Here is a 15982-nt window from a genome sequence, read left to right as displayed (position 1 = left end):
TGGAAATTGCCCCCACTAAATCCTTATGCCTCAGTTTACTCTGCTAACTCAGATCTCCAGCCCTGCCTCAGGCTGGGTTAGGCTCCTCCCTGTCATGCCATGCAGGAATCTCCCATGTATACTTAATTACTTATCTGATTGATTGATTGATTGAGATGGGATCTTACTCTATCACCCAGGCTGGAGTGCAGTGGTACAATCTCAGCTCACTGCAACCTCTGCCTCCCGGGTTCAAGTGATTCTCCTACCTCAGCCTATTGAGTAGCTGGGATTATAGGCACATGCCACCATGGCCTACTGATTTTTTTTATTTTTAGTAGAGACGGGGTTTCTCCATGTTGGTCAGGTGGGTCCTAAACTCTTGACCTTATGATCCACCTGCCTCAGCCTCCCAAAGTGCTGGGGTTACAGGCTCACACACGCCTGACCCGTGTGACACTTAATGAAGTAAGGCGTGTAGGTGATGGCTGCTGATCATCTTCCCACCACGGGGCAGGGATAGGGGCTGTGTTGTCTGGAAATTCCTCAGCTCTTTAAGCTGATAAGGGAAGAAGAAAGAGGAAGCTCTCGGGGGACATGCGGTGAGGTTTGGTGGGGACATAGCTCACCAGATTGTATCTGGTGTTCCCATGTAACTTGTAACAGCTCTCATGGAAGGTGGCATAGAACCTCAGGGAGTGGGTGTTGCTCACTATCACCTAGGGGTTGGGGGAAGAGAAGCTGAGGCTGTACAGAGCCAGCAGGCAGGGCGGAGAAACTAGGGCCAGGTGCGGTGGCTCATACCTGTAATTCCAGCAGTTTGGGAGGCGGAGACAGGTGGACCATTTGAGGTCAGGAGTTTGAGACCAGCTGGCCAACATGGTGAAACCATCTCTACTAAAAATACAAAATTAGCCAGGCTTGCTAATGCATGCCTGTAATCCTGGTTACTCAGGAGGGTGATGCAGGAGAATCACTTGAATATGGGATGCTGAGGTTGTGGTGAGCCGAGGTCATGCCATTGCACTCCAACCTGGGCAACAAGAGCAAAACTTCATCTCAAAAAAAAGAAAGAAAGAAAGAAAGAAAAAAGAAAATGAACTTGCTCTGCCATTGTGGCTACAGGTGCAACCCCTGATGTGTCCCTTCTGCCCTGCTCCTGCTCCAACATCATCCACAACCCCCAGCTGTGGATTTGAAGTCATGCAGTGCAGACAACGTGGATTTGCAGAGCTGCAAGCCTGACGTCTGTCCTGCAGCAGGAGACAAAGAGGAGGGAGCCCTGAGTTTGAGCCAGAGGCAGGCTATGGTGTCCCCCTGCAGGCCCTGGTTCCCTTGTGTTTTGACACTCCCCCATATCCTCACACAAGCCACCCCCATTTTCAGCATGATTACAGATGCTCCTTGACTCATGACGGGGTCATGTCCCCATAAATCTATTATAAATTGGTAATAGCAGCCAAATGCAGTAGCTCACATCTGTAATCCCAGCACTTTGGGAGGTCAATGTCGAAAGATTGCTTGATCCCAGGAGTTCAAGACCAGCCTGGGCAACACAGAGGGATCCTGTCTCTGAAAAAAAAAAAAAAAAGAAAAAAAAAAAAGAAAATATCCTAAGTTGAAAATGCATTCATTTATTTTTTGAGACAGAGTCTCACACTGTCATCCAGGCTGGAGTGCAGTGGTGTAGTCTCGGCTCACTGCAACCTCTGCCTATCAGGTTCCAGTGATTCTCCTGCCTCAGCCTCCAGAGTGGCTGGCATTACAGGCATGAGCACTGGGTAAATTTTGTATTTTTAGTAGAGATTGGGTTTCACCGTGTTGGCCAGGCTGGTCGCGAACTTTTGACCTCAGGTAGTCTGCCTATATCAGTCTCCTAAAGTGCTGGGATTACAGGCATGAGCTACTGTACCTGTCCTATTTATTTTTATTTTTGGAGGTGGAGTCTGGCTCTGTTGCCCCGGCTGCAGTGCAGTGATTCCATCTTGGCTCACTACCTGCAACCTCTGCCTCCTGGGTTCAAGCAATTCTCCTGCCTCAGCCTACCGGGTAGCTGGGACTACAGGCACCCTACCACACCTAGCTAATGTTTGTATTTTTAGTAGAGACGGGGTTTCACCATGTTGCCCAGGCTGGTCTTGTGCTCCTGAGCTTAGGCAATCTGCCCACCTCAGCCTCCCAAAGCACAGGGATTACATGTGTGAGCCACCATACCCATCCTGCAAATGCACGTAATACGCCTACCCTACCAAGCATTGGATGTTAGCCCAGCTGACGTTAGGTTGAGAAAAAACCGAGCAGTACTAAAAGGAGAACAAAACCCACTCACCCTTCCCCACCTTGGATCATGACTTTGACATTTCAGGGGTCCAGCCTTCATGCATGTTTGTAGAAATAGATAATAAACTTGGATAAATGTACCACCTTTAAGTGTACAATTCGATGGCATTTGGTAGCTTCACAATATTGTGCAACAATCACTACCATCTGTTTCTATACTTCCTCATCATCCCAAACAGAAATGCTGTCCTCGTGAAGCAATAGTTTACCTATGTAAATTTTTATTTACATATTTATTTATTATGAGACCGAGTCTTTCTCTGTCTCCCAGGCTAGAGTACAATGGTGCAATCTCGGCTCACTGCTACTTCCACCTCCCAGGTTCTAAGCAATTCTCCTGTCTCAGCCTCCAGAGTTGAGATTACAGGTGCATGCCACCACACCCAGCTAATTTTTGTATTTTTTGTAGAGATGGGGTTTCACCGTGTCGGTCATGCTGGTCTTGAACTTCTTACCTCATCGTGATCCAGCCACCTCAGCCTCCCAAAGTGCTGGGATTACAGGCATAAGCCAAAATTTTTTATTTTTTAAGAGATGAGGTCCTGCTCTGTTACCCAGGCTGGAGTGCAGTGGCATAACTATAGTTCACTGCAGCCTCAATCTCCTGGGCTCAAGTGATCCCTCCTGCCTCGGCCTCCCAAATAGATGGGATTACAGGTGCACACAATTTCATGTGGCTAATTTTTATCTTTTCTATAGAGACAGGGTGTCACTATGTTCCCAGGCTGGTCTCAAACTCCTGGGTTCCAGCGATCCTCCCACCTCAGGCTTCTGAAGTACTGGGATTAAGGGCATGAGCCACTGTGCCTGGTCCTCATGCAATTTATTGAATACTAACAGTGAAAAACAGACAGGTTGTATCGGTACTGGAAGCAGAGTTTCTACTGAATGTGATCATTTTTGTGCTATTGTAAAGTCAAAAAATTGTGTGACCATCTGCACTTGGAACTACTGGTAGGCTTAGACACTTGGATTTTAGATCCAGAAACATCCAAACACCTCCTGCTGGGTGGGAGAAGGCTGTAGGGGTCAGAGCTCTTAGCTGCTGGGTGCCTGTGGGGTCAGCCCTTCCATTGTGAAACAGGTTTTCTCTGCCTTCACTTTCATGTCCTGCTTGTGCAGAGCTGGAAGGCCAGCCCAAAGTGAGTACAGGGCCCTCGCAGGCCTCTTCCAAGCTCCTGCACCACTCTGGTCTTGTAGGTTCCAAGCCTTCATTTCCCAGAGCGTTTTATTCCCTGGCCTTTCCTCCTATGATGTTTGGCTCCTCTGTTTTTTGCCTCATCTGCTCTCGTGGCCCCAGGCAGCAGAGACTAACAAATTTGTTGTAAACAGTTTCCTACAAATGTCCTCCAGGTAGCACCTCGCACTGGGAGAATGTCCAGTCAGGTGAGAGCAAGGCCAGCCCTCGAACCATACCCCTGTCCGCAGTTGCAAATAAGGCCACTTCTTGGAACCTGTGCTGGGCTTGTGGTCTGTTACCCTCAGGCCACCGCAGTCTAGGATGTGGGAGAGGGACCAGGATGAGTTAAAATGCCACAAAGCTGTTTGTTCTGAGATCCAACTGGATTATCTTTTTTTTTTTTTTGATGGAGTCTCGCTATGTTGCCCAGGCAGTGGCGTGATCTTGGCTCACTCCAACCTCCACCTCCCAGGTTTTCAAGTGATTCTCCTGCCTCAGCCTCCTGAGTAGCTGGGATTACAGGCATGTGGCACCACGCCTGGCTAATTTTTGTATTTTTAGTAGAGACGGGGTTTCACCATGTTGGTCAGGCTGGTCTTGATCTCCTGACCTTGTGATCTGCCTGCCTCGGCCCCCCAAAGTGTGGGGATTACAGACATGAGCCACCGCGTGCAGCCTCAACTGGATTATATTAATCAAGTGTTCCTCTGTTTCCTGCAAGCTTTTGATTAGGTCCAAAAAAGTTGATTGTAGCCAGGTGTGGTGGCTCACACCTGTAATCCCAGCACTTTGGGAGGTCCAGATGGGCGGAGCACCTGAGGTCAGGAGTTCGAGACCAGCCTGACCAACGTGGAGAACCTCCCCCCACAAAAAAATACCAAATTAGCTGAGCGTGGTGGTACATTTCTGTGATCCCAGCTACTTGGGAGGCTGAGGCAGGAGAATCACTTGAACCTGAGAGGCGGAGGTTGCAGTGAGCCGAGGTCACGCCATTGTACTCCCGCCTAGGTGACAGGAGTGAAACTCGATCTCAGAAAAAAAAAAGATGACTTATCTGTAATTCCGAGGCCCTCTGCCCTCACCTGGAGTCAGGGCAGGAAGGATGACAGGTGTGGATGGGAGGGCATCGCTGCAGGTGCTCACCTGTCTGACTGGAAATCCCATGTGGACAGGCAATGCAGCTAGAGCAGCTGGTGTGCTTCCCTCCTTCAGGGGTTTCCTGAGTCTGGGGCCACACCATAGGCCGCACCTCAGGGAATCCAAAACGGAACATGAGGGACGTGTCGTCACAACTGAGCGGTATGTACAGCAGTGGAGGTATCTAACAGGAAAGGCAGTTCTATGCTTTTGGAGGGGTTTGGGTATTTTTCTTTTTTGAGACAGGTTCTCACTCCGCTGCCCAGGATGGAGTGCGGTGGTGCAATCACTGCTCACTGCAGCCTCGACCTCCCAGGCTCAAGCAATCCTCCCGCCCCAAGCTCCTGAGTAGCTGGAAGTACAGATGTGTGCCACCACACCCAGCTCATTTTTTTTTTTTTTTTTTTTTTTTTTGGTAGAGACAGGTTCTGCCATGTTGCCCAGGCTGGTCTTGAATTCCCGGTCTCAAGCAGTCCTCCTGCTAGCCTCCCAGAGTGCTGGAATTACAAGCGTGAGCCCCTGCACCTGGCCAGTAGTATGGGTCATCTTTTTTTTGTTTTTGTTTTTGTTTTTGAGACATAGTCTTGGTCTGTCACCCAGGCTGGAGTGCAGTGGCACAATCTTGGCTCACTGCAACCTCTGCCTCATGGGTTCAAGCGATTCTCCTGCCTCAACCTCCTTAGTGGCTGGGATTACAGGCACCCACCACCGTGTCCAGCTAATTTTTGTATTTGTAGTAGAGACGGGGTTTCGCCATGTTGGTCAGGCTGGTCTCGAATTCCTGACTTCGTGATTCACCTGCCTTGGCCTCCCAAAGTGTTGGGATTACAGGCGTCAGCCACCGTGCCTGGCTATTATGGTTTTTCGAAAGACAAAATGGTTTTGAAATCATGAATCAAAAGAACAGTAGCTAAATGACATTAAAGTCCATGTTAGTAAGGACATGTCACATGCCAGTGCTTCCTGTGAGGCAGAGGACACAACTGATCAAAGGCTCATGTGGAATTGATATTACCTTGCTAAGTTTTCCAGCCCTATTTCAGATTCAAAGATTTACATTTTTGGAATCAACCAATTAATTGATAAAACATCCTAGTCCACATCCTGATCTATTACAAATATTTGAAAGCACCTTCATCTAGACATTGGACAATTAGTTGAAAATCCTAGACAGTTAAGCAGATGATGTATAATATTTGTGGACACTGAGATGCAGGGAAGGGCCAGGCATGGTGGCTCATGCCTGTAGTCCCAGCACCTTGGGAGGCTGAGGCAGGTGGTTTACCTGAGTTCAGGAGTTTGAGACCAGCCTGCCCAACATAGTGAAACCCTGTCTCTACTAAAAATACAAAAATTAGCCAGGAATAGTGGCACACATAGTCCCACCTACTCAGGAGTCTGAGGCAGGAGAATTGCTTGAACACAGGAGGTAGAGGTTGCAGCATTGAGCTGAGATCATGCCACTGCACTCCAGCCTGGGTGACATAGCAAGACTCTATCTTAAAAAAAAAAAGAAAAAGAAAAAAGGTCTGGCATGATGGCTCACACCTGTAATCCCAGCACTTTGGGAGGCTGAGGTGGGTGGGTCACGAGGTCAGGAGTTCAAGACCAGCCTGGCCAACATGGTGAAACCCCATCTCTACTAAAAATACAAAAGTTAGCTGGTGTGGTGGTATGTCCCTGTAGTCCCAGCTACTCAGGGGGTTGAGGCAGGAGAATCATTTGAACCCAGGTGGCAGAGGTTGCAGTGAGCTGAGATCGCACCACTGCACTCCAGCCTGGGCAACAGCAAGACTCCATCTCAAAAAAAAAAAAAAAAAAAAAAAAAAAAAGAAAAATCCAGGGAGGGTGTGACTTTCAGAGCTTAGAGCAGGCACACGTTCAGTATTAACATCACCCAAAAATCCAGTGGTTCCCTGTCACCTCCTGCTGTGCAGCAAATTCTGGCCCCCATGGAGACGGAGACACAAACTGCCCCCTTCAGAAACTTTAGTCCCCAAAAAGTCCTGGCACTTCAGAATGTCACATCCTGCCAGGTGTTTTCTTCTCCTTCGAGACTTGCTCCTGGTGGTATTGTTAGCCCGGCTGCCTCTCAGGTGGGAGTGAAGCTGGGAGAGATGCATGCTCACATCACGCAACATGAATTCAAACAATAAAACAGCCACGCCACCTGTGGAGGTTTGGTTTGCAGACCCTGACTTAGGCAGAGATGAATGAATGCACTCACAACCAGTACAGTGATTTCCAATGGGGTGGGGATGTTTGTTAACTTTCTTTAGAGGGCGGTTTTAGCAAACCCGGCTGTGACTCCCTGTACCTTCCTACATTTATTTGGTATAGACTGAATAACAGAAGTTTTAAGTTAACACACTTGGTAGATAATTAACATGGTTGAAAGAGTGGTTTTGAATGATAAAAGCTTTTGGTTTTGGGCCCAGAGAAAACACCCTTCACGTGTAATTCCCCTTTGACCTCCTGCTGAGAGGGCTGTTCAGCATAGGGTTTACATGAGTGAACAGTTAGAATAGAGACAAAGGGATGTGGGTAAACAGGCCACTGGGAAGCTTGATTGTCCCTATCTTTCACCCTATGACTTTTACGAATTTTAGCGTAAAGAACTGGTTGCCTTTAGCCCATTCCATTAAAACCTTTCAGCCTGCCAAAAGGTTTGAGACTATAAATTTCTAACTTTCCCTAATATTTTCCTCCTATTTTGCCAGCCACCCCGAGTAAATCCCAACGCATAGTGAAAACCACTTTTGGAATATTTTAGCTGCTGGCTGTGTGGAAAATCACTTGCATCCCCAGCGTTCAACTATAAAAATGCAAGTATTTATACTGAAGAGCACAGAATTTTGTGACTATAATAAAAGATAATATGAGAGACTCCTGGCAAGATTTGATGCATGAAAATGCTCATACATAGATTGCAGACAAACATCTGTACATGTTAATGGAAGTGCCAGTCACACTTTTGATCTTGTAATCAGGAGGCCGTCATCGCACCCTGTGAACATGAGAACCTAGTTCCAATTCAGCTACTGCTGACAAAGCTTGGGTCATGTGCTTGGTCACAGCCTCCACTAGCCTCATAATCTTTGTCTTTTATTTTTATTTTTGAGATGGAATTCTCGCTCTGTTGCCCAGGCTGGAGTGCAGTGCAGCGATCTCGGCTCACTGCAACTTCCGCCTCCCGGGTGTTGAAAATTCGCGCTTTGTGCCAGGTGCAGTGGATCACGCCTATAATCCCAGCACTTTGGGAGGCTGAGGAGGGTGGATCACGAGGTCAAGAGATCGAGACCATCCTCATCAACATGGTGAAACCTCGTCTCTACTAAAAGTACAAAAAATTAGCTGAGCATGGTGGCACGTGCCTGTAATCCCAGCTACTCAGGAGGCTGAGGCAGGAGAATTGCTTGAACCCAGGAGGCGGAGGTTGTGGTGAGCCGAGATCGTGCCATTGCAGTCTAGCCTGGGTAACAAGAGCGAAACTCCACCTCAAAAAAAAAAAAAAAAAGAAAAAGAGAAAGAAAATTCCCACTTTGAATGAAGAGACCCCCCAGACAGGCTTTGTGTGGGCAATGCAGCTGTTTATTCACCTGGGTGCAGGTCGGCTATGACTGAAAAGAGCGTTAGCAAAGGGCAGTGGGATGGGAGTTGGTTTTACAGGTTTGGGGCGGGCAGTGGAAAGTCAGAGAGTAAGATCAGTTACAGAGGTGGGGTAGGGGCAAGGAGTGTACATGACCACAAGTTCAGTTACAGTGGCGGCTGGGGGTGAGGCAGAAGAGCAGTTAAGATGACAGGATGGGTGAGAGGCATTCACATTATCATAAGAACAGTTGAGATGGCAGGGTTAGGTGAGGGGCTTGTCTGGGGAAGCTCCGCTGGGCACTCAGAGACAATGACAAATGCAGGTGGGGGGGGGTGGGAGACGATCAGCCCAGGCCGGCAGGACTTCAGGCTTGCACATGGAGACCTGACATACCTGTCTTTTTATATGTAGAGAGAAAGAATTAGAGAGGAGGGGGTGAGCAGACATGCCTGACAAGGGACTGCAGGGGCACATAAAATATATTTTTTTGAGCGTGGGAGACAGGCTGGAAATGGAAACAGGACAGGTGTGCAAATAAGGAAGGTCTGGACAATACGTTCTGCCTTACGAATGCTTAAGCTGCTGGGGGACTTAGAGGCACTGCGCAGTTCTGTGGGGCATCCAGAGCAGCATCTGCCAACTTGTGATCGCCTGGATGCGGTTTTGTATGAATTGGGAGACTAAACAGAAGATATAGGGTCTGAACAGGAGAAGAAGAAAGATGGGTTTAAAGGAGTAAGGATTGGGAGGAGCCGTGACTCCAGTTAGGCAGCGTCCAGCCCATCCAGCCAGGTCCACAATAACCATTTGCCTGATTCGTGCACTTTTGGGTTCTGTCTCTTCATTTATTGATGGCATTAAATACGAGGCCAGGCTGCTTTACATAAAAACAACATTTTTTCTGGAGCTTTGGACCCAAAAGCGAAGGGAACCAGCAAGGGCTGCTGCCGTTACAGGGCTTGGTGGAGTAACTGTGTGGAGGGAGAGCTTTTGTTTTCATGGTGTGTGAGGAAGCGTGCAGTATCTATAAGCAATTGCTCACTTTCATTAACAAAATTGTGTTTGAGAAGAGAACGGGAGCCAGATGAAGAGTGAAATGTCAGCTGTAATTGCCTGGAGGAAACGTGTAAACCGGCAACTTAAAGAAAAGCAGGGCATGTAAAGGTAAATGAGTGCCGTGAATTTGGGCTCAGTTAGGAATAACAGAAACAGACATTTTGAGGTGTGGTTTAAGCAGTAGGGGCGACTGCTTAAAGCTGGAGAAGGCCAGGGGCTGAAGGTAAGTGTGTTGAGGTGTAAAGACAAAACTTTGGAGGGGGTGACAGCTAGAGGGTAAGTGGGGCGGAGTCTGTGATTTTGAGGGATTCTAAGAGTATCAGGGCAGCAGCTGTTGCTGCACGTTGTCATGAGGGCCTGCCCAGGGCTGTGAGGTTAAGTTGTTTGGATAAAAGGGCTTCAGGCCATGGGCCTGGCTCCTACGTGAGAATCCTGACCACACAGCCCTGGACTTTAGCAGTATAGAATGAAAAAGTGTTGAGACAGGTTGGGGAGAGCTAGGGAGGGAGCTGCTTTTAGAGCTGTTTTTTAAGGAGCAAAAGGAGGGTGAGGAAAGGATTTAGGATTAATAGGGTTGGATAAGTTTTCTTTAGTGAGTTTATACAATAGCTTAGTTAGAATAGCAAAACCTGGTATCCTGAGGTGAAGTAGCAACCACACCCAGGCAGGAGATAAGCTGTTGTTTGGTGGAGGGGGTTGGGGTTTGGGAAATTTACTGGATGAGGTTAGCAGGGGGAGCGCCTGTATGCTGGTGAAGGATTAGAACAGATGGGAAGAAATTTGGGCTTTGGAAGAGGATACGTGATGTCCCTTTGAGTACAGATGCCGAAGAAGCAGGAGGGTGAATTAAAAGGCCATGTTTCAATAGACAGGTGATAACAGGCTTTACTATTAAAGGCTGTGGTGGGATGGGGTACGGTGCTGGGCAGGGTAAGAGTGGTTAGGTTCTAAGAGGATGAGGAGGGGTGAGTGACTTGTAGCAGTGGATGGGAAGGTGGTGTTTTACACCATAGGCTTAAGGTTGGGGGACATAAGGGGAGCTATTGAGGGAGGTATGGGTTTGGGGAGCAGGGCAGCAATGAGGCGTGGCTGTAGCCCAGGAACAGTCAAGGAGGCAGACAATTTTTCTAGGATATCCCAGCCTAAGAAGGGAACTGGACAGGTGGGGCTGATTAGGAAAGAATGTGGAAGGGAGTGCTGGCCTGATTGACACCAGAGGTGGGGAGTTTTGAGAGGCCTGGAGGCCTGGCGGTCAATTCCCACAACAGCATGGCAGCCAAGGAGCCAGGTCCTTGAAAAGAAGGCAGCATGGGGTGGATGCCTCCATGCTGATTAAGAAGGGGATGGACTTGCCCTCCACGTAAGAGTTACCTGAAGTTTGGCATCTGTGAAGGTCCAGGGGGCTTCCGAGATGGTCGGGCAGCGTCAGTCTTTAGCCACCAAGCCGAGGGTTGGAGCTTCAGGAGCTCTGGGAGCAGTGACCTGAGTTGGACAGTTGACTTTCTGTGGGGGCCCTGCACAGACGGGGCAGGGCTCAGGAGGAGTCCCAGGCTGCGGGCATTCCTTAGCCCAGTGGCCAGGTTTCTGACACGTGAAGCAAGGTCCAGGGGGTCGGCTGGAGCCGCTGCAGTCTGGGTGCTCTGAAGTCTCTGAGCCGGTGGTGTGGCTGGGGTTTATCTTACGGAGGAGGCACCATCTACAGTTCTGAGATGTGCAGCCGGGCATATTTCTCCCTGTTATTGAACACCTTGAAGGTAAGGTTGCCTAATTCCTGTTGCAGGATTTGAGGGCCAGATTTTAATTTTTGTACCTTTTTGTAATGTTGGGGTTGACTGGGTGATAAAATGCACATCAAGCGTTTTTTAGGGGTGAGAGTGGAAGTAAGGATGGCATTTAAGTCACTCCAGGTGAGATTATAGGACTGGGTGAAGTATTGGAGGATCTGATGAAAAGGAGCGTAACCGGTGTCCGATTTGGGAAAAGTCAGATAAAGGGAAGGAACGTCACCCTAACTGTGCCTTTGGCTCCAGCCACCTCTGGAAGGGGGATTGTCGGGCAGGGGTGCAGGAGGCAGCCGCAGGACTAACTAAGCCGGGCCACGTACGAGGTGGGGAGGTGACAGGAGGGGCATGAGGAGGTGGGTTGTGGGCAGAGGAAGAGGAGGAAGGCTCTGGGGTGGGGTTAGGTCCTGGATGAGGGCCTGGTTCACAGGCTGGAAGGAGAAAGGTTGGAAGGTTGATGGACAGGGAGGATTCTGGCTAACCCACAGAGGAAGGAGGGGCAGATGGAAGCCAAGAGAAGGAGTAGAGATTAGGGAGGGATTGATGTGTAAAAAAAAATGCCTGGATGTAGGGAATTTCCGACCATTTGCCCATGTTGTCTTAATTTCATAAAATAGAGGTGAAAGGTGCCAATTTTTTGCCAGTTGGAGCCATTGTTTCACTTGTATTGCGACCATGCAGTGGCCCAGTAAAGAGAATTCAGTGTTTACAGAGACGTTTGGGTTTTAAGTTATGGGACAGTTGGAGAGGTTTAAGATTCTTTAGAACACAGGCCAGTGGAGAGGAGGGAGGGATAGAGGATGGACGATTGCCCAGGGTGCTGGAAAGGCAGCAGAGACAAGAATAGGCACGCATCCCAGCCACTCAACAGCCATCCCTCGGTGAGCCTGGGTTGAACCTCGTCGTTGGTGACCAGTCAAAGAGAGTGTCCTGTATGTTAGCTGCCACCAATATCAGCTCTGAGCCTGGTGGGCGAGTGACTAGGGTGAACGTCTCCACCATAGCCCAACCCCTGGGGAACCTGGGTCTCCAAATCCATGACCTACACAGGGTTTTTCGGGTCCCGAACCTCACGGAAGAACATGGTTTACCTGATTTTCCTTGTGTTTGTGGTGGAAAAATGATGAAACTGGAAGGGGGAGGAAGTGGAAAGGAAAAGATAAAAGAATGAGAAAGCAAATAATGAGACTGCTTACCGAAACAGCCGGTGGTGTGTGTGTGGACTGGTCTGATGACCCGGGTCGGTAGGTCGATCTCTTCATGGAGGGAGCACAAGAGCAGGGAGGGGGGTTTGGTCTCCTGTAGGAGTTTCCCCATCCCGGGTTTTGGTACCAAAATGTTGAAAATTCACTCTTTGAATGAAGAGACCCCCCAGACAGGCCTTGTGTGGGCAACGTGGCTGTTTACTCACCTGGGTACAGGTCGGCTAAGGTGGAAAAGGGCGTTAGCAAAGGGCGGTGGGATAGGAGTTGGCGGGCAGTGGAAAGTCACAGAGTAAGATCAGTTACAGTGGTGGGTAGGGGCAAGGAGTGTACATGACCCCAAGTTCAGTTACAGTGGCGGCTGGGGTGAGGCAGAAGATCAGTTAAGATGACAGGACGGGTGAGGGGCATTCACATTCATAAGAACAGTTGAGATGGCAGGGTTGGGTGAGGGGCTTGTCCGGAGAACCTCCGCTGGGCACTCAGGGACGATGGCGAACGTGGGGTGCAGGGGTTGGGAGATGATCAGGAGGCAAGCAGGACTTCAGACTTTGAGGCTCCAGGCTTGAATATGGAGACCTGACACCGGGTTCAAGCAATTTCCTGCCTCAGTCTCCCGAATAGCTGGGATTATAGGTGCCCACCACCACGCCTGGCTAATTTTTGTGTTTTTAGTAGAGACAGGGTTTCTCCATGTTGGCCAGGCTGGTCTTGAACTCCTGACCTCATAATCCACTGCCTCGGTCTCCCAAAGTGCTGGGATTACAGGTGTGAGCCACTGTGCCTGACCACCTCATAGTCTTTGTCTGAAATACAGGGGCAGAAGTATTCTTCCCAGGGCGGTCCCGGGTCCAGTGAGACGAGTTATCAGGTCTCTTAGCAGAGTGACTTGGACAAGGGAGAGGCTCCACAGCTGTCCTCTTTCCACAGTTGCTCAGAGCGATTGTGAGTGAGACTGGAAAGTAGCCCAGGTGGGAGAGTGGCCGTGTGCAGGGAGGAGGTGACCTGGTGAGAGACCCAAGCATCTAAGATCACCGCCCCCTCGACTTCCAAACTGCATTTCAATAGAAGTAAAGGCTGGCCGACGGGCGCCACCTTATAGATTGCAGGCATGGCGTGGGGGAATCTTTCTGGAGGTGTTGTTTTAACTTAAATGAGTTCAAGCCCCCACCCCACACCTACTCCATGGACCAAGATCCTTTCCCATGTAATTTCTAGAATGGTCACCCCAAGACCCTTTCATGTGTCATATCTGGAGTTGTCAGTTGTCAGCCTCTGTAAAGCCGGGCTTCTGATTGTTAGAGGAGCTTGGCCACCAGGCAGTTACGCCGCCTTGCTCCAGCACGCCCTCTGCTGGTGGCCGGGGCACTGCAGGGCCCTCGCGCTCACAGCGCTGGCCGAGGCCGCGCGCCCTCTGGTGGCTGTCCTTCTGCACCACTTGAAGTCGCAGCGCAGTGTTCAGCGCCCTCGTTCTGGAAATGGAAACTGACAGGAAGCCCACTAGCCCCTGTGTTTCCAAAAAGGAAGAAGGGACAATTAACTGGAAACCATAGGAATGAGATAAACATGGATGCACGTTTTACAACTGATGGAAAAATTCACTCAACATAGTCTTTGCACTTAAAATGCAAAACTGTCAGAGGCATCTTAACCGTAGTGACTTTATTTTAAATAAAAGCTTTAGAAAAAGCTAAATCTGGGCAGGGTGCAGGGCTCACGAATGTAATCCCAGAACTCTGGAAGGCCAAGGCGGGAGGATCACTTGAGATCAGGAGTTCAAGACCAGCCTGGGAAAATATTGAGATCCTCATGTCTACAAAAAATATAAAAATTAGCTGGTATGGTGGCTCGTGCCTGTGGTCCAAGATACCCAGGAGGCTGAGGTTGGAGGATCGCTTGAGCTCAGAAGTTTGAGGCCTCAGTGAGCCAGCCATGATCACACCACTGCACTCAAGCTTGGAAGACAGAGTGAGACCCTGTCTCTCTCTCTCTCTCTCTCTCTCTCTCTCTCTCTCTCTCACACACACACACACACACACACACACACACAGGTTAAATCTGTTGGATCATATATTTATGGATTGAGTACCTTTGGTTATAAAATATTTATGGTTGCAGGAACAAGTTAATAACTAAATAAAGGCCCAAAACTTATAAAAATATACCAGTACTTTAAGCAAAAAGCATTCTTAATTTAAAAATGAGTTTTAAAGGTAACAGTACACTAATAAATTATTGTTAAAATCAATAGTAACAAAGAAAAGTAGCAATACTAATAGCCTGACACAAACTGATTACAATCCTTCATAAGAGACAACACTATTCTTAATAACCTATATAAACAAATATTAAGTAATTCTGTTTGTACTTTAATGTACTGGGATTACAGGTGTGATTACTTAATGTAAACTTACATTAAGTAATCACACCTGTAATCCCAGTACTTTGGGAGGCCGAGGAGGGCAGATAACCTGAGGCCAGAAGTTGGACATCAGCATGGCCAACATGGCGAAGCGCAGTGGCAGTATCGTAGCCAAGGAGGTTTATCTGAGGTGCGATTATGGCTGATTGAAAACTTTTCCCAATACCCCACCATGACGACTGGAAATATAGTCGGCATTGGCAATTTTTGGAAGTTTCTACAGGAATGGAATTTAAAGAATTAAATAAAAAATTAAAATGGAAAAGTAATACAAAAAGATTAGCTGGACGTGGTGGTGCACACCTGTAATCCACCTACTTGGGAGGTTGAGGCAGGAGAATCCTTAAAACCCAGGAAGCAGAGGTTTTAGTGAGCCGAGATCATGTCATTGTGACAAGAGTAAAACTCCATCTCAAAAAAAATTTTTTTTTCTTTAAAACAGGTGCATTCCTCCTCTTGCTTTCTCAGGACTCCCTGCTCTGTCACTTAGTAGTGGCTAATAAACCCTTTTAATGTCACTAGACTGTGCGACTTGCTGTAAATTCCATTTCGTGTGAGATCCAAAATCCTGTTGCTGGGGCCTGGGACAAGACCCCTCTTCTGGAGACAAAATTATACTAATTCTTTTCTTTTTTTTGAGACAGAGTCTTGCTCTGTTGCTCAGCCTGGAGCGAAATGATGTGATCTGGGCTCACTGCAGCCTGTGCCTCCCAGGTTCAAGCAATTCTCCTGTTTCAGCCTCTTGAGTAGCTGGGATTACAGGCGCCTGCCACCACACTGGCTAGTTTTTGAATTTCTAGTAGACGCAGGCTTTTCCAATGTTGGCCAGGCCAGTCTCGACCTCCTGACCTCAGGTCATCCACATGCCTCAGCCACCTAAAGTACTGGGCTTATAGGCATGAGCTACCTTGTCTGGCCGGTGTGTATCCTTGGTGATCACTTGGATATGGAGGGTGGAGGAGGAGGCATGTCACGCAGATATCACTCTTGGATTACCACCTGGGATATTAGGCGCAAGGCTCTATTATTGGTTCAAACCCTGAGAGCAGCACCAAACAGCTCGAGGTGGTGTGGAGCAACATGCTGTTTTCATGAGCGCCTGGGTGCAGACGGGCTGAGGCCTAAAATGGTGTCAGCCCCAAGTGAGGGTGAGGCTGGGGTTTTCTAATCTCCTGTAAATGGGACATGTTCCAGTCTGACGTAACTGCTCCGTGGTACCTAGACGGCCTCTCTCCTGATCTTCAGGATGTACTTATCATCTGGCCTGTCCTCTTCTGGCTTCTGCTCGCTTGC

At 48.6% G+C, this 15982-nt stretch overlaps 1 non-coding gene across 1 annotated transcript; it reads left to right on the top strand.

The window, feature by feature from the left end:
- Nucleotides 1–14774: 14774 nt before the first annotated feature.
- On the top strand, nt 14775–14915 carry LOC141581707 (U4 spliceosomal RNA). The gene has a single exon (XR_012514466.1). It is a non-coding gene; the product is annotated as a U4 spliceosomal RNA (small nuclear RNA).
- The last annotated feature ends 1067 nt before the right edge of the window (nt 14916–15982 follow it).

This window comes from Saimiri boliviensis, chromosome 16 (assembly GCF_048565385.1).
Source record: "Saimiri boliviensis isolate mSaiBol1 chromosome 16, mSaiBol1.pri, whole genome shotgun sequence".
Classification (NCBI taxonomy): Eukaryota; Metazoa; Chordata; class Mammalia; order Primates; family Cebidae; genus Saimiri; species Saimiri boliviensis.
The sequence above is the reverse complement of the archived record's forward strand: the minus strand, read 5'-3'. Positions and strand labels throughout refer to the sequence as shown.